Genomic DNA, 24,221 nt, shown 5'->3' on the forward strand with positions numbered 1-24,221 from the left:
TCAGAGATGCACAGACATACAGCTGCAAATACATGTGTATCACATTTATTACATATAAACAGTTTCTTTGCAAATCTTCATGACACTGACACCACTGACATGTTTGTGTCACACACATGTGACACCCAATGAGGATTGGATATTATCAGCATATATGTGTGTCACCTGATTACATTGCTCATACTCCATGTGGATGCTGTCTTGATGTGGGTATGTCTGTTTGCCTGTACTGGTGTTCTTACCTATCAGCACATACCTGGATGTGTCCACATTAATGCTGTTGACCTTGATGCTGTGTATATGTTACATATAAAAACATACACTGCCTTAATGGACATGACCTGTTACAATGCAGACATGCACACGGAAGCCTTTACATGCATGTGTTTTGCCATATACATCTACATGGCACTGTACAGCACTTCAACTTCCTTCCACGTATTGCCTGTGTTGCACATGTGATACACATGGGACACTGGCTAGCCTGATGGTATTTGTAGGGATGGTTATCAACTATAGCATGTACGGCCAAGGTCATCTAGTAGTTTGTATGCCCTGGGCCATGTATGAGCCTAGGATGTAAGGTTACCTACCTGTAGCCTACAGCCGTGCCACATAACTGATCCACATGGTTAATGATACATTTACCATGCGGTCATCACACCATGTCTGACAGAGGTGAAATGTGCAGCTTTGCTGGACAGGGTTGCATAGTATGGCAGGAGTATGTAACGTGTATGGTACAAGGATCTGTCCAGCATGTGGTGATCCTTGTACTAGGAAGGTGGATGTCCATGATGTATGTATTTCAGATCAGGAGATGTACGTGTAGCATGCCCAACATCACAGTGTTGGACATGTCTTTATGCAGAGTAGGCATCATGCTACATAGTGGAGATGAGGATTGTGAATGCTGGTGTTGCCCATCCAAACATGGCCAATACCCCTTAAAGGTGATATGTGATCCGATATTGGTCACTTGAGTGATGAGTATGGCTGTACAATGATTTCCATGTTCATGGATGGCACCCTGTCATGACTAGGGTTGCCTCTTATGACTACCTAATAGGCTTGGTGACATCATGAGCCGAGGGAGGTAAACTGCACAGCAGCATCCCTTACACACAGTGTCCATTATGTTGACTGCTGCCTTGGTAGTAGTTCATGGGTACAGAGTTATTAACCTAGTGGTGACAATGCAATATGCAGCTGTCAGATTGTTCACATATGTCACACACCTCACCCACAAAGCCCCTTCTGTATGTTGTCCACAACACTGAGTCAGCTATTGCTCCTAGGTCATAGCCATTCAGATACTTACATAGGCAGATGCCACCCATTTGTCTGTGTGGTATGGGCTACAATGAGGGGGAGTACAATGAATTAACCCTGTTTTACTGTATCTGCTACTGGTGTGATATGCACATATTAGTCAGACACCTTTTGTAGTGTTGGTTCTGTCAACAGTCCACTGGCAGAATACTCCTGTGACATACAAAGGTACATCTAGTATACTGAGTGTAGGTGGAACACAGTAAGGGTGATGATGTCCTATTACCTGTCACAGGTATGATATGCAGTGCGAAATCATCCGTACTGTCATCTACATCTGTACTGCTAACAACATATACGTTGATTAAGGTTCATGGACTTTCAGACCAGACTCAGCAGGGTAGTAGAGCAGTGCCTCCCATTATGAGTGGTGTCTCTACTTTGTGGGTTGTGATAACTGTTGGTGTGTACCATTTAGTGTTTTCACAGACTGACATGAAGCTATGTTTTACATGATGTGTATGTGTAGAGCAAACTGTTTTGCCATATGTGTATGATACAACCAGGGATGTGGACAGGTCCCTTGCAGCCTGAGTGCACCTTGTACCATCATAGTTATGGTTAAAGGGGCTCTTTAAGTGTTCATAGATATGTGATTGTGTACCTGTTGGGGTGCAGTGTGTTTATGTTATCCAACACCCTATCTGTATTGCTTATTCATGCTCAGCACTTGTTCAGAACATGTAAGCACTTCATGAGCTACTAATTACTATAGCACTCAATCCTCCTCATTACCTACAGGTAAACACTGTTTGCACTTACATTTCCCGCTTGCTTAGAGTAAAACAGCTCTTGTACACACTTTCTTCACATATCTAGTGGGAAATAGTTAAATATTCAGGCATGTCCAAGTGTCAATTCCCAGTGTTATCGCCAGTCTCTATGATGAATATGGGCATCATGAGGCAATATAGAAATTGTCTTGTGTACACAGTCAATACTCCCCTCCTAACTTACAACACTACAACCTGTGGAAGATGCACATATCTAGCCATGCTGGAGGTAAAGCTCTCTCCAACCCAGACTGAACCTGACAATCATGTGGGGATGTTAAACGTTTGCACCACACAACACTCATCACATAGTCTCACTAGATTTCCACCACCACAGGCCACACATAGTAAGACTACAACATATGCGGAGCCTCTCAATACTACTCTGTCTAGGCAACAGAGAACTACAAAGCAGAAATGCAGGCAGTCCCCATCCCCCAACACAACACCAATTACTTATAGCCCAAAGACTCAGTTTGCCCATCAACCACAGCCAATAGGGCGATATAACGTACCCAACACACTAGTCATAGGTGACTCTATAGGCGGTCACACTGATGTCCCACTCAGCAGGCTACACAAGGTGATAGTTACAGTAAGCTGCCTGTCGGGTAACAGGATCCGCAACATAACCTATGCACTCAGGTCACTCCTCAACAGGTACAATATGACTGTGTCATTCTCCATGTTAGTGTGAACGCCCTGAGATGTATCTTCTTGGACTACATGTAAAGAGACATGGAATAACTCTCCGATCTTGTAGCCCAGGCAGGTATCACCCTAGCCCTGAGTAGCATTTGGCCATCGTCCAGACCGATAATGCAGTACAAGGACAAAATTATTTACTTCAACAATTGGCTATGTTTCTGGTGTCATTCCAAGGGTATCCAGTATCTGTCTGCTTTGAATGACATGGTCGACAGAACACAATGCTTTGGCACAGATGGCCTGCACCTGTCAGCCCTAGGATTACGGATAATGGCTAAGGCTCATGCTGCTCCTATAGTGCCTGTTTTAGGCACGGTTCAAATAACATATTCACCAACATAACAGGAACAGGCAAGCAAAACCTGAGGGTAATGCTACTCAATGCTTGACGTCTTCATCTCAAACGTACTCACCCGAGGCATTCCTTGTAATGGACCACTTCGATATCTGTGCAGTAACTGGGACCTGATTCTAGGCTCCTGATAGCACCCCTGTACTACCAGGCTATTACTCATACCACACCTTTCAGTCATGTAACCAGGACCGGAACACACACAGCGGAGGTGTGCCCATATTTCCCAAGGATATCCACACCTCCAGGCTGGTTGCTTAGCACAATGCATCAGAGGTAATCCAAGTGCAACTAACTCTGGCCATAACTGATATACAAATTGTAGCTTGCTACAGATCCCACACCATACCCCATGGTTAACGGTCCTCACTTCTTGGTGTACTGGAAAGTAGGGTTCAAACAGACACTACTGATGTGCGACTGACACTACCCCACCATTAACTGGGATACCAACTCATGTACCAACACATTAGGCCAACGCTTTCTGGGATTCATAACCTCCAATCGCCTGGATCAACCTATCCACACCACCACCAGGGCCAACAATGTCCTAGACCTGGTCATTACCAACATGTGTGACTGGCGTTCCACACCTGGGGTTATCTCCTCATTGGTCAGATCCGAACATACGCTAATCACCCTTGTTATCCACATCCCGGCACCACACCCTTTACGGAAAATGCAGTACAATATTTCTACAAAGCCAACATCAGGCTTCTTATGACAGCAATAGTAAACATCATGACACCCGTGCAGATGGACAATACAGTTACAACCGATGAATCATACACAACTGCACTTAATTAGCACTTACACGACTGCATGGATCATGCTATCCCAAACAGAGCCATGACGGTACCCACCAGAAAATGGACGCCACTCTGGTGGTCCACTGCCATGGACATAATGTACTACAGAAGGAGGAGACTGTTGCAAAGTAGAGTACAATCCCATGAGTGGAGGAGCTCCCTGGTCAGCCTCAGTGAGAATCTGTGATCCCTTATCACATTCTCCAAAGTTAGCTACGTAAACATTACTGTGACTAATTCCAAGGACTACCACAAAGCGTTCCAGAGGTATGTCACTACTCTCGATGGCGATACCCACATCTGCTCTGACATACAGCAGTAAGGCATGAACATTACGGAACCGACTGATATTGGCAACATCCTGGCAGATAGGTTCAGTGCTAACTTTACACCCCTCTCATGCCCTAAAGGGCCCATATCTATACATGAATGATGCAGAGTCCCTGCCATCACAACTACACAGTTCAAAGATGCACTCTCTAAATCCAGGAATACAGCATCCATGTGATCGTACAACATCCCAGGCTGCAATTTCCATGAACTTATATTCACTAATAGCCTTGCATCAGGCATTGCGGACCCTGAATGGTGCACAGCAACAGTTATCACACTCCACAAAAGTGGCGCCACAATGGACCATGGAAACTATTGTCCTATATGCCTGACTAGACTGTTCTGCAAGGCTATGGAGCACATCATCATGGATTTCATTCACAGAGACATTGGTGGCCTCCAAACCTTTTATCCCACCCAGTTTGGATTTGTTGGGGCCAGACCATACCTCCTAAACCTGGTGAAGTCCTTTGAGACAGTTACCAAGTCAGTAGATGAGGGTAAGGAGGTCCACACAGCCTACTTTGACCTCTCAAAGGCTTTCAACTCCGTTCTCCATTCTGGTATTGTCAACATACACATCCACCTGCACATTAACCCCTACGTCAGGAGATGTTATGCAAAGTGGCTCACGGACAGAACCCACACAGTGAGGGTAGCATACCCTAGTTCCTACTTTAAATCAGTTACAATTGGCGTCCCCCTGTCCTCTGTCATAGGCCCCCTCATGTTCGGTATATGCTTCTCTGAGGTACAGGCTAGCACAGGAGGACTTACTCTGAATAGGTTTGCAGGCAACTGCAAACTAGGGGCCATGATTGATTCCCCAGCTGATACAGACACCCTTCATAAGGGTGTCACTGGGACGGATACCTGGTGTCAATAACATGGCCTCAAGCTGCATGGCACAAGGTGCATAGACATCCCCTTTGGATTACACCAATCATCCATGGACTATCACATAGGTGGTAGTCCCCTACATACATAAGACGTAATAAGGGATCTTAGAACTCAAGTAGATAGCATTCACTCCTTTGATAACCATATTGCCAAGGTGATGTGGATATCCTTCTATGTGGCCACCCTAATCTCTAATGGGTTTGTAGCCAGAACAAAGGCAGCCATTGTGCCTCTCTACTCATGACTTATAAAACACATTAAAGGGCATAACACCCCATTTGGATGTACCTTATGAGACAACAGAAATGGCTTTAAATACCACAACATTACCACACCAAGAGGAATACTGACCTCCGAAGGATGACGTATGCAGCCCAACTACAGAAACCCCAGCTGTACTCGTTTGCATACCGCATACTCAGAGGTGATCTCTGTTGAACATACAAGGCCCATGTCCAAAACAATTTTGATGGATATGCTCCACATAAGCAAAAGCCACTGAGAGCCACATGCTCTGGGATATGTACCTAAACACAACGGTGACTAGGACGTGCTGGAGGGATACATTCCTGACCCGGACACTCATCATGCTTTTGAACATGATTCCTATGTACATCAGGCAGGGACCCTCACTAGCACTCTTCAAGAAATACCTCGATGGGTGGATGGGAGACAGACATGTACACCAGGGATCACTGCAGTGGCTCTGCTGTACATAGGCACAGGAAACAAATGGCTCTGCTGTTCACAGGCACAAGACACTAACCTAGGGAGGTGCCACAAATGAAAACACTGTAGTTAGGCTTATGAATAGACTTGGCCAGACAGCATAGTACCTAACTATGAACCTATGAAGCTATTACATGTCCTTTGTGCATGGATAATTGACTAGCTCTTCCATTTCAATTAGCTATCATGCTGATACACTGTCTGGTGACTACAAGTCATATGTATCCTGTTATTGTGTATTGTACATGCCAATAGACATACCTGATGTTTGCATAACATAACAGTAAAGTTATGTAAAATGGTAGACATATCTACCTACAATACTGTACATTTCACATTTTTGCCACAATATCCCACAATGCAAATCATAATTGCACAGCAGGACCACCTTAGACATATTATTCTCAGTTAAACGCCCATACATATGCCTACTGTTACAGTATATGAACATATACTATCCTCTGTTATGGCACGTACTTGTTGGACAAACCCTGCCACTGGCAGCGGCTGGAGTGGAATTGTTGTGTTTAAAGTCCTTATATAGCATCCCTTGTGGTGTATGAGGTGTTTACCTTGTGGCCCACAGCAGTACACACAATTTCTATGAGCATTACTATGCTCAACACTACATCACTACATAATACCTTTTCCCACTATATGCATTGCGTGCACTTTAATTAATACAAAAGAGGTACTACATACACTAACATACTGAGTGTTCTACATACCTTATTAGTATCCCGAGTTGATGATAATATAAGTCTTATTTGTTTTCTGTTGTAACGTTTTTCTCATATGTACATACGGTTTGAATGTATGACAAGCCATCCTTTTATACTTAGATATCAGTAACATGTGGTATCCTGCCACCAATTGGTATTCCGGAGTAGATGATTATATGCACATCAGCTGTGCATCTACTCCATTAGCCAATGACATGGCAACAGTGGGGTATAATTGAATACTCCATTTGGGCGTTGTCACTTTGCCCTACCTTCGAGTAAGACGGCCTGGATGTGTTGTTTGTGATGAATTGCAACAGCTATATGGAGACACACAGAGATATATTAACTTCATAGCCCCCGTGGATTGTGTGTAATGGCTAGAGGATGTACTTCTACATGTGAGTCTAGCTGTTATATCAGCTGTCTGATACGAGATTATTGCAACCATCCCTGTAACATTGCTTCTGGTCCATTGTACAACAGCAAGGATTTCACATAGGGCCATTATAGTGTGTCTCTCACAAGTTATGTTAAGGCTTCTGCAGATGTCATAGAGTGAGTGGATATTTGTGATGTTATTACAGTCTGTATTGCAATTGTTTCAGGTGTGGGGGAGATGTAGGTGGGTGTACATAGCAGATGCAGGTGTGTAGGAACTGCATTTATACATATTCGATATGTGTGTGAGGGCTCCTTCCCTATTTGAAGACCTATCCTTTAGTAGACTAATACTATGGTAATTGCAGGCTTATTCATTAAGCCATTGTTAATTGGTTCCTGTATAGCATGCAGGTGATGTTGGTCCTTCAATCCCTTCAGAAATACATCGGTATGTAATGAAATGTTGCTACATGAAAGCTGTCTCATGTATTTCTATCACATATATTTGCACTCATTGGAGTTGTGTTGGTGACTGAACCTCTTTGGCTTGGGTTGCCACCTTTTCATATGGCCATAGTGGAACATTTGCAGGACACACATCGGATTTTAGAGGCCGACACATACCCACGGTCAGTACAAAGTATAGAACTTTACATATATGCCTATATAAAAGCTTATATTCTTGTAGCGGTTTACTTGCTTATCCTGTTTCTTGTTACATGTAGGTATTTTAGATACAGATGACTATTTTATTCAACAATTACATTAAATATGGAACATGCCAAATGTCTTGAGATTGTAGGACATTAGTATTTGTACTCATTTTGGTCAGGACACTACCACACATAGAAGGACTGCCCCTCGCAAGGTGGGACAGGTGGTAACCCTATCTTTGGCTCATGTCCATAGCACATATTTGTAATAGTGTATAGACATATATACTCTCCATATTCTTTGTTCATAACGTTCAGTCATGGCGGAATGTGTGATTGCTATGGTCCATGTTATGCACATATTTGAAGTCTTCAACCGCTGTATACGGCATACCCATGGATTCAGGAATGTACACACTTCCAACGACCACATTACTGTTCCCAGATTCCCAAACCCCACAATACCGAACACTCAAACTCGTGACAGTCAAACTCCCAGAACTAACACAAACACAGAACACACACATGCACACACAGACACACTGCTACCCATCACATCCAAACAAACCATCCTACACTACGAATGGCCAGGTGGCCATTCCCCCATACACACCCCATGTGGGTGGCTGCACCCCCCCCACACACCACACCTACTGTAATAATCTACCTCAGAGATAGCACAAACAGACACACGAAACAAACCCACACATACACATTACAGTTCCCCAGAAACACACACCACACTCAGAACACACACCTACACACACTACAGCAATCATAAACACACTTAAACACAGTACCAATCTGGACCGCAGCACCAGAAGCACTAACTAAATGTCCCTTAACATCGTGATAATAGTACTCGCACTTCTAGTGTTCCTGTACTGTGGTCTTTAAGCCTCGTGATTACGCGTGTCAGTATGTAAAGCATTCGGTATTTGGTAGTATCCTATTTATATGTACCTTCATGGTTGTGTAGATGTTGTTAACCTATCTATATATTTGCATATATATGTATATCCATATATATCTCTATATCTCTCTATATATTATATATATATATATATCTCTATATATATATATATATATATATCTATATATATATATATCTATATATATATATATAGAGAGAGAGAGAGAGAAAGAGAGATAATACACCTTTCTTTGAGTACATGGCGGTGTATACTATTTCCCGAACTCCGCCCTTTTGTGTTTTAACCTGTCACAATACACACCTGCCATTGGTACATCTCAGGTAGCTTAGTGGTAGGTTATTGTGAAGATTGTGTACATGGTTGGTTGTTCTACTCCTGGCAGTGGTTGTTTTACCTCTCAGAGCAGGCACTATTAGTACAAGGGTAAATAAAGCACATTTCAGGGATTCTAGGCAGCTTTGCCCGTGATCTGCACGATATTCAGCAAAGGTTAGACCTGTGTTGCGCATATCCATGTTGTCATGTTTAAATGATGCTTACCAGCACTTACCGGCACAAAAACCCACTAACATGTGCTTAAACATGCTCTAATGACCTGCATCCAACATCCATTATTCGGGACATCAGAATTACGTAACAGCCCATGCAGGTCGTGGAACTGGGACCATGCACGAGGCAGTCAGTGGCTTTACCACTGGGGCATCTGGGATATGTACAAGTGTTATGGTGTTTAGTATGTAGACGGTACTATGGCTGTTCCTCTATACTGCAAACAAATGTGTAACTCAGTTAGTTTACATATGGATGATACCTATTAATGGTATGTCCAAGTGATGCTTAATGGATGTGCTCCAGCTATGGGAATCCATGTCACAGTGAGCCACACACTGCAATTTGCTACACCTTGCCACAACCATAACTGGAGAATGTTGGGGTGACAGATACCTGTCATGGGTACTCCCCATGCTTTTGAACTACATCCCTGATTACATTATATGGAGCCCCTCATTAACACACCAGGGAATCCTTGCAGAGTGGGTGGGGAACAGTGGTTACACCCCAGGGATCCCGCAATTGGCTCTGCTACACAAAGGGACAGTTAGTTAATCAATGGGGTGGTGACAGCAGACACATTTTGGCTAGGCTTATGAATGGCCTCTGACAATTAGGCATGTACCTACCGATGTACCTAGGAACCTATACATACAGTATCAACACATGCTGTTAGCTTAATTTACTGTTCAGGTATTGACTTACCTTGTGCTAATAGCAGTTTTGTGTGCAATAGCTGAGGGCTGCCTATGTAGGATGCACACAGTAGACCACCTATAGATGACAATTTACAGATGGTCGTGTGAATGTGCCATCCATTTTACTGTGTGTGCAGGTGGAAAAGTGTGTCAGTCAGTAGGGGCCTACACTGTCAGTGTATGTGCTATATGTTCCCTCTTTGCCAAGGCATGGGCATATTGTGCACACCTCCATCTGCCTACTGGGGCTGGCACAGGATGTACGTGGTCTGAATCCCTCTGTGCCTGTGGTGCCCTTGGTAATTGCGGTGGGCTGTATGGGCCTTCACCATTATGTCCCTGCTGCAGCTGTTTCCGCAGGATCATATTATGTAGCATGGCACATACTATAAAGATGTGGGCACACGTGCCTGGAGAGTACTGCAAGGCTCCACCAGATATGTCCAAGCAATGGAACCGTGATTTTAGCATCCCAAACACATGCTCTATGATGATTCTGGTTTGTGCGTGTGCCTCATTATGGCGTTCTTGTATGGGTGTGTGTGCATTTCTGATGGGAGTCATCATCCACGGCTCCAGTGCATAGCCAGCATCCCCCACAAGTTGGCCATATGGGATGTCCCCCCTGACAAATACCTCGTACAGCTGTGAGGCATGCCAGATGTGGGAGTCATGGTAGCCTCCAGGGCTGCCAGCATACACATTCATGATAATGCCCTGGGCATTGCACACAACCTGGCAGTTGATGAAGTGGTATCAATTGCGGTTTATGTAGCGCCTACCATGCTCACCGGGTGGTGACTTGATATGTATGTGCATGCAGTCTATTGCACCCAGTACCTCCGGATAGTCTACCACATGGTGGAAGAGGCGCATATTGCTGGCCAACTCCTCCTGAGTTTGGGGGAAGTATATATGCTCATTGGCATGTGGTAACATGGCATCCAGGAACTGGTGGAGTACCCTGGATGATGTTGCCTGTGAGATCCCCATGATATCTCCAGTTGGCCTTTAAAAGGTACCTGTGGCTAGTATTCTCAAGCTTACACATACCTTTGTGTCCACTGGGATGGGTGCCCCTCTGTTGTTTCTGACTCTGAGGCATGGCAGGCACAGCTCAATGATTTGTTGTATGATGTCCCTGACCACCCTGTAATGCTCTACTATCTCCAGATCATCTAACCCCTGGTAGGTTACCTTTGGTCTGAACACTCTTCTCGTCCTCCGGTGCCTGAGGTGGTTGTCAGCATCATCCTCCACACCACCTTCAGTCTCCAACACATGCTGATGAATAACAGCTATGGCAGCTCCCAACATGTACATTGTAAAAGTTTCCCATCTGTTTACACCAATGGTGCAGTTTTTGGGAACACACGAGTGTGTGTGAGGTGCCTTCACATTTTATACTATTGTGCTTTGGAAGCTGATGATGTCATAGGGTGTGTGTGTACAATCTGAGCTGCATGGCTTCTTACTTATGTGTTTTACCACAGGTACTGCTATAGTGGTGCCTTTGGTGTTGAATTACATTTGGCTGCCATGGATCACCTCTTACCCTTGCCTTCACTTTTCAAACCGATTCCCCTCCCATTGTCAGGCATGCATCCAGCAGCCTGCTTTCTTGTTTTGTACTTTCCCAACCCAGGATTGTGTTGCAAAATGTGTTCTATAGCCGATCTACTGCAGGTTTGCTTTGCTCTGCTGTGACAGTTCTCTTTTCTTTGCAATCCGGCACCTCCCCTTTCCTGTTCTGCAGGTTGCTACTAGCAGCCTTGTTAGCTACCGTCAATGGCCCAGTTTGAGTTAATAGGTGTTAATTACTCAGTTGTATTCTAATTACCCTACTGCGGCATTTCCTTATTGTCTTCCCGTAACCTTCCTGTTTCAGCTGTGGTGCGCGCTGCATGCAGCCGTTTACTGGGTTTTGAGCATGTTGTTATCCGCGTACACATGCGCTTTCGGTCACCTTGTGTGCTCTCCATTAAGCAAAGCTATGGCTACATCCACACCCCTATCCTGCGGCTTTGCTTAGCAATGGGCAACCTGGATTAGCAATGCTCCAATATGCTTACAGCTACGGTGGCACACCCCTCTGCTGATGTCATGTATACCTCCAGGCCACTCCTCGGTGTTATACTGCTATGCCATGTGGTACGGCCTGACGCCGGAAAGGCGTTTGCAATTCAGTATTACTTGCCTCATTTTCATGGCATTGACTACTAATTCATAGTTACCACGCCAAACACTGTCACAGACCCTTAGCAACCCTTGCACCTTGGTTGTGGTGTAGCATACATACCATTGACTATTATGGCAAAATCATTTTTTGTGTTACATTGCAATTTTATGACATCTATATATATTTTCCTTGTGTTCTTGTTTGAGCATACATGCCCTGCGGTTGTACTTTGCGTTAGTGTGGCCATGACATTAAATGTTATTTTTTATGTGCTGTGTGTGTTTTCTTATGCCATTGGCTGTATATTTAGCATTTGGCATATGTTAACTTTGTAATAAGTAAGTGTGGTCCCCTTTCCTGGCTCTGATGTTCTGTTTGAAAAAATGTAAACCTTTTTTTGGTTTACATCTCTGTATGCTTACGCTATGCCTGCACCACTTCATGAATCGCCATGTACCTTCATTTGCATGCTGCACTACTGCGCATAGGTTCATAGATTAGTACTAAGCTAACTGCCCTTGCGAGCCATTTTAAGCCTAGCCAGTTATCCCTTGTGAGACTCAAATCCTGGACCTTGTGTTTATAAGGCAAACACATTAACCATTAGGCCACCCTCCCAACCCAACAAATGGGGAGATTAGCATACATGCACCGAGAGCTGCACAGATCTGGGGTACGCTGGTAGTGCACGTGGAATTGGATCATACCTAAATCGCTCGGTGGCCATATTTGGCGTTAGACCGCCTATGCTACGCCTGTGCCTGGCGCGAGCTGATGAATCCTGGGGAATGACATTATTATTTCTCAATTATTTGACAAAACTGAAAAATTAAATAAGGTTATTCAACAGGATTTGCTTTTTGACCAATATAGTGTATTGTTTAACATAACTCTGTGAAATGTAGAAAAAAAAAAAAAAAACGTGAGGGCATTTACAAAAGGAAGCAAAAAAAATTAAAAGGGACATTACCAAGCATAAAAATGACAAGGCTTACCCTATCAAAATTGTTTCTTTCCAGTTTAAGGCAGAAAAAGAAGAAAAGGTTGAGAATATGGATTGTGCTAATGATGTATTTTTGGACAATACAGGTGCTTCTGGCTTAGCAGTACCTGGTGGGAGGAACAACAATTTTGATAATCCTCTGGATTTTCCAGTACTCTGAAGATCAGAATGCCTAGCAAGTCATTCCCTCCAGACTGTAGGACCAGGTTACTACAGGGACGAATCATATCCCAACTTGCTTTACCACTCAAACAAGTGGAAGGGCAGGAAGAAGAGACATTGAACTGGCCTTTTGATTTGACTTGTGAAGACTTGGCAATGACTTCAGGTTTTCCATCACCAAGGGACTGTTTAGACCCCTTTCCGGTCTCTTTGAATGAGGAGGATGGATTTGTTCAGCCTTTACCCTCACCTCAAATTATATTTTCTTTTAATGGTTACAATATTTTTAACCATTTGAGACATGTGATGACTGAAGAACATTTTTCTTTGTTTCAAAAAGATTTTAAGTTTGTATCTTCAAAAAAATTGATTTAGTAGATTCCTTCATAGAACTTAAAATATTTTCTAGGAAACTGAACCTAGATGTGTCTTTCCTTCTAAATGTGATGATTTTAAAGGTTAGAGGAACCTCCCAGTAAGGAAGTGGAGTACATTTAACCCACATATGGACCCCCTTATTAATATTGTTTGAGTAATCTGTTAGGGATGAGTTTTATAGCTTGGGTGCACCTTCTTATAAAAAAAGAAGGTGCACCTTCATTTTTATAATGCACCTTCATTTTTATAATCTTAGTAAACAAGAAAAGGGCTCTTATGATTGATTTAAGCAGAGATGACACACCTAGAATTATGAAACCAGAGAAGGAGGGGCACAGTGCTGTTTGATGCACATCCTTATTTAACAAGTAGAAGATTTTACATAGTGAAGATACGTATAATGTGGTTTCTAGTAATCAGATAAACATTGCTTACCACTGTATTGATTCAAGGCCAGAAGGTCTTTTACTTAACCTTGGTATTGATTCTGAAATATATGAATTTCTAAAAGTGTCCAACTCCATTATTCCTTCTTTATTTGGCATCCTTAAAGTTCATAAAAATGTTTCCAACCCAGCCTTTATGCCAGTTGTTTCAGCCCATGGTTCTAAAACACAACCTTTAGCTGTGTTGGTTGACTGCTGGTTGAAACCTATTTATGATTTAAAATCTCAACTTTTGAAAGATTCATGGGATTTTTTAGGCCATTTAAAACCAGAACTTTGTAGGAAAGGACTTAATTTTTAACTATTGATGTCATTGACCTTTTTTCTACTATTATCTGTGATGAGAGTTTGGAATTATTTAAAGATAATTTGATTGATTATGAATTCCTGTCAGCAAAAATAATTAATTTAATTATAGATATTATTTCCTTAGTGCTTGGCAATAATTATGCGTATTTTGAAGGCGAGTCATTTAAGCAAATTAAAGGTGTTGCAATGGGTGCAGAGTGTGCTCCCATGTATGCTAATTTGGTGATGGTAGCCTGGGAAAAGAAGTTTATTTTTAATTGTGATTTTAAAAAACAGTGGTGCTGCAGTAGCATTGTCACCTCATAGCAAGACATTGTCCCGTTCGATTCTCAGCTAGAGCATCTTCTGTGTGGAGGCATACATGAATGGGGCGTGCCTTCGTTGAAGGTTGTGCGTTGGGGCTGGTAACCCAGTATGTAAAAATCCACTACCAATCATTAGCGGACCGGAGTTCCGCTGTGGCAACCCCTAACCGAGAAAAGCCGAAAGACACAAACAAATAAATTAAATTGTATTTACACTTTCTGGATGATATTTTTATAATTTGGGAAGGGACAGATTCCATTGCTGGTGAATTTATTAACTATTTAATTCGTACAACAAGCTTTTTAACGTTTACCTCACATTATAGTGACAGGAGTATAAATTATTTTGACACCATAATTACATAATTACAAAAGCTGATCATGGCTTTATGTTTCAGATATATAGAAAGCCCACCTTTATCAACTGTTGCCTTTATTTTTCTAGTTGTGACCCTTTTTTTCAGAAAAGGAACTTAAAAAAGGGTCAATGTGTTGGAGCAGTAAGGATAACCTCAGAAAGGGATGATGCATGAGAAGAACTAGAGAAGATTTTTAAGATGTTTGTTGACAGGAATTATCCCAGTACACTGGTTAGAGACATTATTAATGAGGTGGAAACTGTTTGGGGTACTAAAGACAATCTGCTTTTGGGGTTGGGTCTTGATTCTACTAATCCTGGCCACCAAAATTCTTTCAAGTAGTACAAAAGAGCAATGAGAGTTCAGTTCAATGCTTGTTCAAGGAAGTTAGAGACATTATTTTAAAACACTGGGATATTTTTAGGGTATACCACAACATTTTTTAATTTATTAGGTAACAAACCCCAGTTTATATATCAATTTTAAGTCATTTTTTTGAACATTTGCATAATATTGAATTTGAAACCACTACCCCAGGCATTAAATGTTGCAGCTATTATAATCAATGCAGGTATATATTTAAAGAAAAAAGTTTCAAATTGAACAGTGGCTTAAATTCTTTGATACATCTGCGGAGGGGGATCTGTGGTTCCAGGAGAGTGGTTTACACTGTCAAGTGTTCAACATGTGATGGATTTTACTTGGTAAAACAGAAAGGTGTTTAAGAAAGAGAATTTATGAGCACTTGTATGACTTCAAGAAATAGAATATTAACAATTCTTTGTATAAGCATACCACCTTAAGTATTAAGTGAAACACTTTTAGTTTTACAGTTTTTAACAAGGTAGAAATTGGTCCTCATGGTGGAGATTGGCATACCAGACTTGAACAGAGGGAGATGGTATGGCAATTAAAATTGAATGCTACCAAGCTACCAGGTTTAAATAAAGTTATCTCTCTACAACCTGTTCTTAAAATTAAAGCAGGTATTTTATACATTTATAAATTTGTACTCAGCTTCCACAACTTGATTTTATATAATATGTCTTTATTTTAACAATCTTCATAATTTATTTTTAAATGGTGTCTTTCACATAACTTTTTTGGGAAGTTTTTATGTTTCTTGAACTAAGAATTTACTTTGTATGGGTTTAGTTTGTACATACATTTGGTTCCTTTAAATGAGGAAAGATTTGGATTATATTAAATAGTTTCAATTAATGCTGCTCTTTGTGGTGAATGACTTTATTTTTTATGTTTAAGAAGGATATGTTTTCTTTGTTGTACATTCTGATGAAGTCCCTCTTTCTTAGGGACGAAAGTGCTCAATGGAAATTTATGTTGTGTTTTTATTAACATTTTTATCAAACAGTGTGCTGTCGATGGTATTGTGGTTTCCTGATCCTGCAATTGGCATTCTTATTTTAGGATTGATAATAAGGTAGTGCTTAATATATAGAATAGTAAGTCATAATAGGTTTAAGCACCAGGGACACAAGCTTCAAATCATGCATGGTTTCACTGACGACATATACAATATAACTAAAGATGATGACATTTCAGTTAAAAGTTAGAAACAGACATTTAGAACATCAACGCTAGCTAGCTTTCCAGTGATAGTTATTTGCTGAGTAAAGACTACACGAGGGAGATAACCAAAGAAATAAAAATCTTTAATAACAATGAGCAAAAAAGAAAAGGGAGCGAAGCAACAAAAGTAGATAAAAAACTTTGAAATGCCAAAGAGGACATCTCGCAACATGAAACAATTAGATCCAAATTATCAGGAAATCCACAATGAGATTACACAATATGTTATCCTAGACAGTTGTTTTGCTTTGGCCAGCAGGTTTGTCCTGCCAAATCAGTTGGTATCTGGTCTTCCAGTTAGATAAACTAAGCATATGCGATGCAAGCCATGACTCAAAACTGCCAGCCATGCCATATAATTAGGAGTCATATCACAAAATGACTTCACTGGTTTTATTTGGGACAGACCTGACACTGAGATCACCAGTTTATAATCTTTCACAATTAGATACTAGAAGAAAAGATAGGGGGTATAGAAGTGGCAGGGGCCTAAATTAAGGTTAACATTTAAAGATAAGATTATTCCGTGTGACCAGAAAATAAACCTTGGAGTACAGATATGCAGAAGACAGCGAAGAATTTGAAAGAACTGATGCAAACCTGGCCTGAGACAATGCTGACAATAAATGCATTCAGAAAGGTACATTCTTTCAGAAGGATTGAAAATAGTTAGCCCAACAGGGAGTTATGTTTCCAGTGTTATGCACCTTGAAAAAGGAGAAGAAGGAGAAGAACTGTGATCATGAGCAATCTGCATTATTTTCGCATACATGACATTGGAATGAGAGGCCCTTAATATATATATATATATATATATATATATATATATATATATATATATATATATATATATACAATAAAAAAATAAATAAAAAATATAAAAAATAAAACAATTTTTGTACATAACTGCTACCTGTGCAATTCATTAAGTTGCATGTGTGCATTCTCTTTTGCAACTTCCACCTCTGTAAAATGTTTAAATATCTAAGTGGCATGCTTCCCTTCCATCAATGAATTCCCAGAATGGATCTAAGATACAACTACAGCTATACAATGACAAGGGCATTAGGGCTGCCTGATTGTCTATTCATCTATATAGGCAAATGATGCCCCCATAGTATATCCATTGCACTCACAGTATGCAGGGAAAGACTAAGGCATATAGAAAAACAAATCTCCTGATGACTACCTGTGCGATGGCTGCAATCGTGCTCTTCTTAGTCTTGCAGGATGGTGGTAACTGACCAGGTGTTAAACTTGAGTATAAAAAGAAGAAGCAGGAAAGGAAATCCTCACTGTACAGCAATCAATATGCAGGTTATTCTAAAGTAGTGCAGCACTAGACAAGACATATAGATAAAAAGTACAACTGATTAATTCAGTCAGCGAGAGGAGAATGACTAGGAACAAACAGATTTAGAATAAAATTTGAAATGGCAAATGACATTAAAATGTATCACTGATGGTCTTGCAAGTAAAGATTATGTAACATAAAACAAAGACATAAAAAAAATGCCATCGATTTGGATAGGCAGCCTGATTCATAAAAGGCAGATCAGGCCTCCTAAACCTGATAGACGTCTTTGAAGCAGTCACCAAAGCCGTAGATGAGGGTAAGGTGGTTCACTCAGCCTATCTAGATCTCGCCAAGGATTTCAACACCATCCTCCACTCTGGACACTGACAGAACCCACACTGTGAAAGTAGCAGGCTCCAAATCCGACTTCAGACCAGTGACAAGTGGAGTGCCACAGGGCTCAGTCCTGGGTCCTCTCCTGTTTGGTATCTACTTCTCTGAAGTACAGGCTAACACAGAAGGCCTTTGGCTAATGAAGTTCACAGATGACTGCAAACTAGGAGCCATAATCAAAACTCCTAATGATGTGGACATCCTACAAAAGGGCCTCACTGAGACAGATTCCTGGTGTCAAAGCCATGGCCTCAAGCTCAATGTCAAAAAGTACATTGTCATTCCTTTTGGTAAAAACTCTGTACCCATTAACTACTACATAGGCGGTAGTCTACTTAACAACGAAAGTGTGATAAGACACCTTGGGACACAGGTGGACCGTAGCCTCTCCTTTGATAATCACTTTGCCACAGTAGTCAGGAAATCCTTCTATGTGGCACACCTCATCACAAAAGGTTTCTCATCCAGGAAAAAAGAGGTAATTGTTCCCATCTACTCATCACTCATTAGACCCATTATAGAGTACAATGCCCCTTTTGGTATGTAACTCACAAGACATCTACAACAATTGGAAAGGCCGCAGAAATACCTCACAAAGAGGATTACTGGCCTCAAACAGATGCCCTACGTAGACCGTCTCAAAAAACTCCAGCTTTACTCTGTCACATATCGCCTACTCAGAGGTGATCGCTGCCTAACATACAAAGCTATGTCAAACCCAGAGCTGTTGGAGATGCTCTACTTAAAGAAATCCCAATTCTCCCCGAGCTACATGCTCTAGAGACCTAAACCTTGTCACCACAATAAACAGAACATGCTGGAGGGATAGATTCCTGTTCCAGATACTTACCATACTCTGGAACAAACTACCTATCTATATCAAACAAAGCTCCTCATTAGCACTCTTCAAGAAAAATCTTGATGATTGGATGGGAAATAGGAAATTCACACTGGGGATCACTTCTGTGGCTCTGCTCTACAGGGGCACAGGAAAATAATTTTCTTGGGTGGCGAAAGCCAGGGTACCTTTTTGGCTAGGCTTATATAGGCCCTAGGGCCAATAGCCTAGTACCTACTTAAGAACCTATGAACCAATATGCCAACCCGAACACATCATTGCCTTGCATTACAGTAATGTGTATAGCGTGTCGTGTAAATGCGTACCCTGTAGTATCATAATGTAGTTAGGTAGGGGTTTGATTCCTGCACTTGCCAACTGTGTATGCATGTGTGTGTCTCCCTGGGAGGAGCAACCCTTTTGGGGATCACGTCAGTCGCCCTGCTAGACAGGGGTCCAGGGAAGTAAATAATGTGGCAAGAAATAGCCAGAGAATTGTTATGGCTAGGCTTGTATAAGCCATAGGGCTGATAGCCTAGCACCAACCTATGAACCTATGAACCTATTACAACATATTAAATGGTTTGACGTCTCCCACTATCTACAATACACCCAATTAACACTTACCCACAAACTACTATATAACTCCAACTTTTGCCCCTCTCTTCAGACCATCCTACATACATATACCCCTGCATGAAATCTTAGGTCCTCAAGCAAACAGCTCCTAAGTATATCGAAGCCCAGCAAACATGCTGGACTAATCCTTTACTCCTTCATTATTGCCAAAGCATGGAATTCCCTGCCTTCATCTATTACTCACATAGACACCTTAAAAGCGTTCAAAACTGCACTAACATCCCACTACCTCAACAATCAAACATGCTCCTGTAACAACTTACATAAACCTCCTTAAATAGATCACAGTCTCCAATACTACTCTACATCAAATAATGTCTTTTATCTCGCATACCTTGGCTTTTTGTCCATATTTCTTTTTTTTTCATTTGCTTTTTTCTGCAGCTCTAGATCCTATGTTTCTACATGCCACCTATTTCTGCTTTTGCAACAGCTTTATAGAAAAATAGTGTCTGAAGATGTGTGAAACCAGTTTATATATACCTGTATATGATTATAGTTTCCAAACTGTAAATACCTTAAACCTCTGTAAATACTTAATGATATGATGATGTTTACCTGAACTGATGATTGATGTGAAATTGTAATTGCGAATGTTGTTCCTTATGCTCTGTATATAACTGTTTACATTATGCAATTTTTTTTTTTGCAACCTTTCTTGGAGCTTTTCTCCCCGAGCATACACTGAAAATGGTTTTCTGACCCAGTGGACTTTCCCAATTACCAAATGTCAATAAATAAATAAATAAGTTTTTCTAGAAAATTTTCTAAGTTTATAAGAGCAATAGTTAAAAAATATGTCCTATTTTTGGGCTTTTGTCCCCCCATTACTTTAGGCTTTGTCCAGATTTCTTGTGCTAAGAGGTTGAGAGGTCTGATGCATTCACATATATGAGTAGCTAATGGCATGTAATGATACAGTACAACTGTTTCTGATTTGTGTTACCTCAGCTATTCACTCATGGTTACAATCTGTATATTATTAATGCTCCATATGACACCTTCTAATCTCAATATGCTTTATCTATGAATTGAACTTAGGCCATGTTTTTTCTGTTTAATGTACATACACAATATGTATTATCACTGTAATTTCCATCTAAAAATTAGGACCAAATATATGTGTGAGTGTGTGTGTGTGTGTGTGTATATATACATACAGATTTTATATATATATATATATATATATATATATATATATATATATATATATATATATATATATATATATATATATAGGTTCACTTCAAAATCTGGAAAGCCCAAAATCTTGAATCCCAAAAGACTGAGACCAAAATCTTGAAAGTTCAAAATATTGAAAACTCAAACTACTGAATCACATAATATCGTAAAAACACAGGACACCAATACTTAATATATTCCAGCACAAGTACATACAGAAATAAATAAAAGACAAACCATATTACTCTTCTCCAACTATAATATATGGGCAAGCCGCCCTGCACACTCCATGTGGGGGGCTCCACATCCCCTGCTACTTAAATATATCAACTCTGAGATCGCACTTCACTACACTAAGATGAGTTATGTTGTAGTATAGCAAATTAGAAGGGAACATGACTAAAGTTAGAATAGGCAGTTATGAAGCACGTAATTGTATGTTTGTCATTTTGTTCTGTGGGGTGAGATCTCGGAGTTGATATATTTAAGTAGCAAGGGGTGTGGGGGGTGCCACTCCCCCAAATGTGGGGTGCAGGGTGGCTTGACTCCTTGCTTATAGTTGGAGAAGTGTAATATGTTTATGTATGTACTTGTGCTGGAATATAGTAAGTGTTGGTGTCCTGTGTTTTTTCGATATTATGAGATTCAGTATTTTGAGTTTTCAATATTTTGAACTTTCAGGATTTTGGTCTCAGTCTTTTAGGATTCAAGATTCTGGGCTTTCGAGATTTTGAAGTGAACCCATACATATATATATATATATATATATATATATATATATATATATATATATATATATATATATATATATATATATATATAGGGTCTACCTGATAAGAACGAAATCCAACATGATCAAAGACGATAACACCGAGACAAAATCAGCAAATCTTCATTAAAACGACTCCTTATAACACCGAGAATTTATCAAGGGAAAGTAACCAGTCAGCCAACAAGCACAAGAAACCACACAGAATCAATACAAACCCACATGCCCCACAGCCCCCCACACCCCTTAACTAGTTATACCAACTCATCTCCGAGATTGCACTATAGTGGGGAAATGGGCAAACTCCCCTATGCTGGCCGACCCGTTACTTTCCCTGGGTAGATACTCAGGTTTGTGAGGAGTTGTTGAAATGAAAATTCACTGTTTTTATCTTGGTGTTATTGTCTTCAATCATGTGGGATTTTGTTCTTATCAGGAAGACGCACGTATACCTATATATATATATACCTGTATATATATCTATATCCATATATATATATATCTATATATATCTATATATATATATATATATATATATATATATATATATATATATATATATATATATATATATATATATATATATGTATGTATATATATATATATATATATATATATATATATATATATACAGATTAACTTCAGAATCTCAAAATTCCAAAACATCAAATTTCATATGATCGAGGTCATATGGTCAATGTTTCAGGATATCGAAATTCCAAAAAAAAACCAAAAAAAAAACAACAATTTAAATGTTTCTGCAGGGGTGCAAGACCCCCTGCACCCCCCACAGCCCCGCTACTTAAATATTCCAACTCCGAGATCAGAATACAATGAGGAAAAGGGAAATCTCCCATTCTGCACTTTATGCAGATTTCTGTTCACAATGTCGGGATTCCAAAAGTTCAATCATATGGTCTCGGCCATATGAAATTAAATCTTTCAGGATTTCGGCATTGTGAAGTGTTCCCTTTTATACATATATATAGGTTTGCTATTGAAATTCTGAATCTGCTTCAGTCGAACATTCAGAATGTCGACCCAAAATGCTGAATTCGGAATTTCAAAACAGCAACCAAGGTGAAAATGAATACATTGATATCCGTAGTTCAATGTATTCGACATAGCAGGAGGTGACATCACTCACCTCCTGCTATCCACATTGATGTACTGTTACACCCTAAATTTAATAGTATGTTAATCTTACTGCACCACCCCATACCCACTATGATGACTGTGCCCTGGCCCAGCAATCAAGGAGCCTCAATCCTCACCACTAACACCAGGGAGGTTGTGTCCTAGAAGAGCGGAAAGGATAACTAATACACACAGTAAAGTACAATTTCCCTTAAGTGCACACAGAGATCACAGTCAGTCTGGGGCTGGTTGCTCCCTTGCTCACCAGGTCCCCAATAAGACTCCCCACTGTCACAGCTATAGGGTCCAGGTCTCAGCCTAGCTGGGCAAGCTAAAACCTCCAGTACCCTCTCTGTCCAACCAGTGCTTCGTGTCTCTGCCAAGTAGCTGACACAACACACAGACACTTTGACATAAGTATTTATACAACTTCACAGACACTCCTGGGACAGGCTGACACAGATTATCCAGCTGTGCCCCTTTACCCAGACTATATGGTAGCAATTACTGCCACCACCCAGCTAATAATATCATCTACTAAAAGGCCCTTAAAAGAGTGTCCAATTATTACTGTGCAATATCATAATCCAATGGTAATGTGACTATAAAGTCTAAGGCTTATTAGAGTGGCCTATTACAATAAACTCTATAAATATGCAATGTACTCTAGAGCTTATCTCTACACAAACCAGCCACATGTAAAGGTTTTTAAAATATTTAATAATACATAATTAAAACACAAGACAAAACTATTACACCACAGAGATAACTAAGAGTTCAGAGATCACACAGAAACTTAAAATAATACAGCAGGACAGGTCTGATTTCAAAGAAAAATACCTAATTAATCTTTATTAGCTTTACTTATTCAAACAAGAAATCACAGTGCTAAAACTTACATGTGAGCTTAGGCAGAGTGCTGAGTTAGATATCCAAGATCAAAATGCTTCCAGTCTCTAAGGCTCTCCCAAATTACATCATTTTTGACACTTAGGTTTTCCCAGCATCCATATTGCATCATCTTAACACCTGGTCAGAGTTCTCAGGCCACAAACTGCATTATTTAGCAATCTAACATCTGCTCAGAGACTTACAACAATACAAGGCATTTCACATATACACTCTAGCAGAAACTAGAATAAAGCACATTCCACATCTAAATTCTGGTCATAAACTTTAGCCTTAAAACAATGGGCATGAAACCTTCATCCAGACACACTGAAGCTGTATTCTAACATGAAAGGTTCATAACATGCTTTACTGGGCCAGTAGAGTGCAATGTTGTCACATATTTTGCAATTCCACATTTCACAGTGTTCTTTTACACTCACGAAAACATGTCTGTATTTTACATT

Source organism: Protopterus annectens, chromosome 5.part1, assembly GCF_019279795.1.
Source record: "Protopterus annectens isolate FY-2018-M chromosome 5.part1, PAN1.0, whole genome shotgun sequence".
Lineage (NCBI taxonomy): Eukaryota > Metazoa > Chordata > Ceratodontiformes > Protopteridae > Protopterus > Protopterus annectens.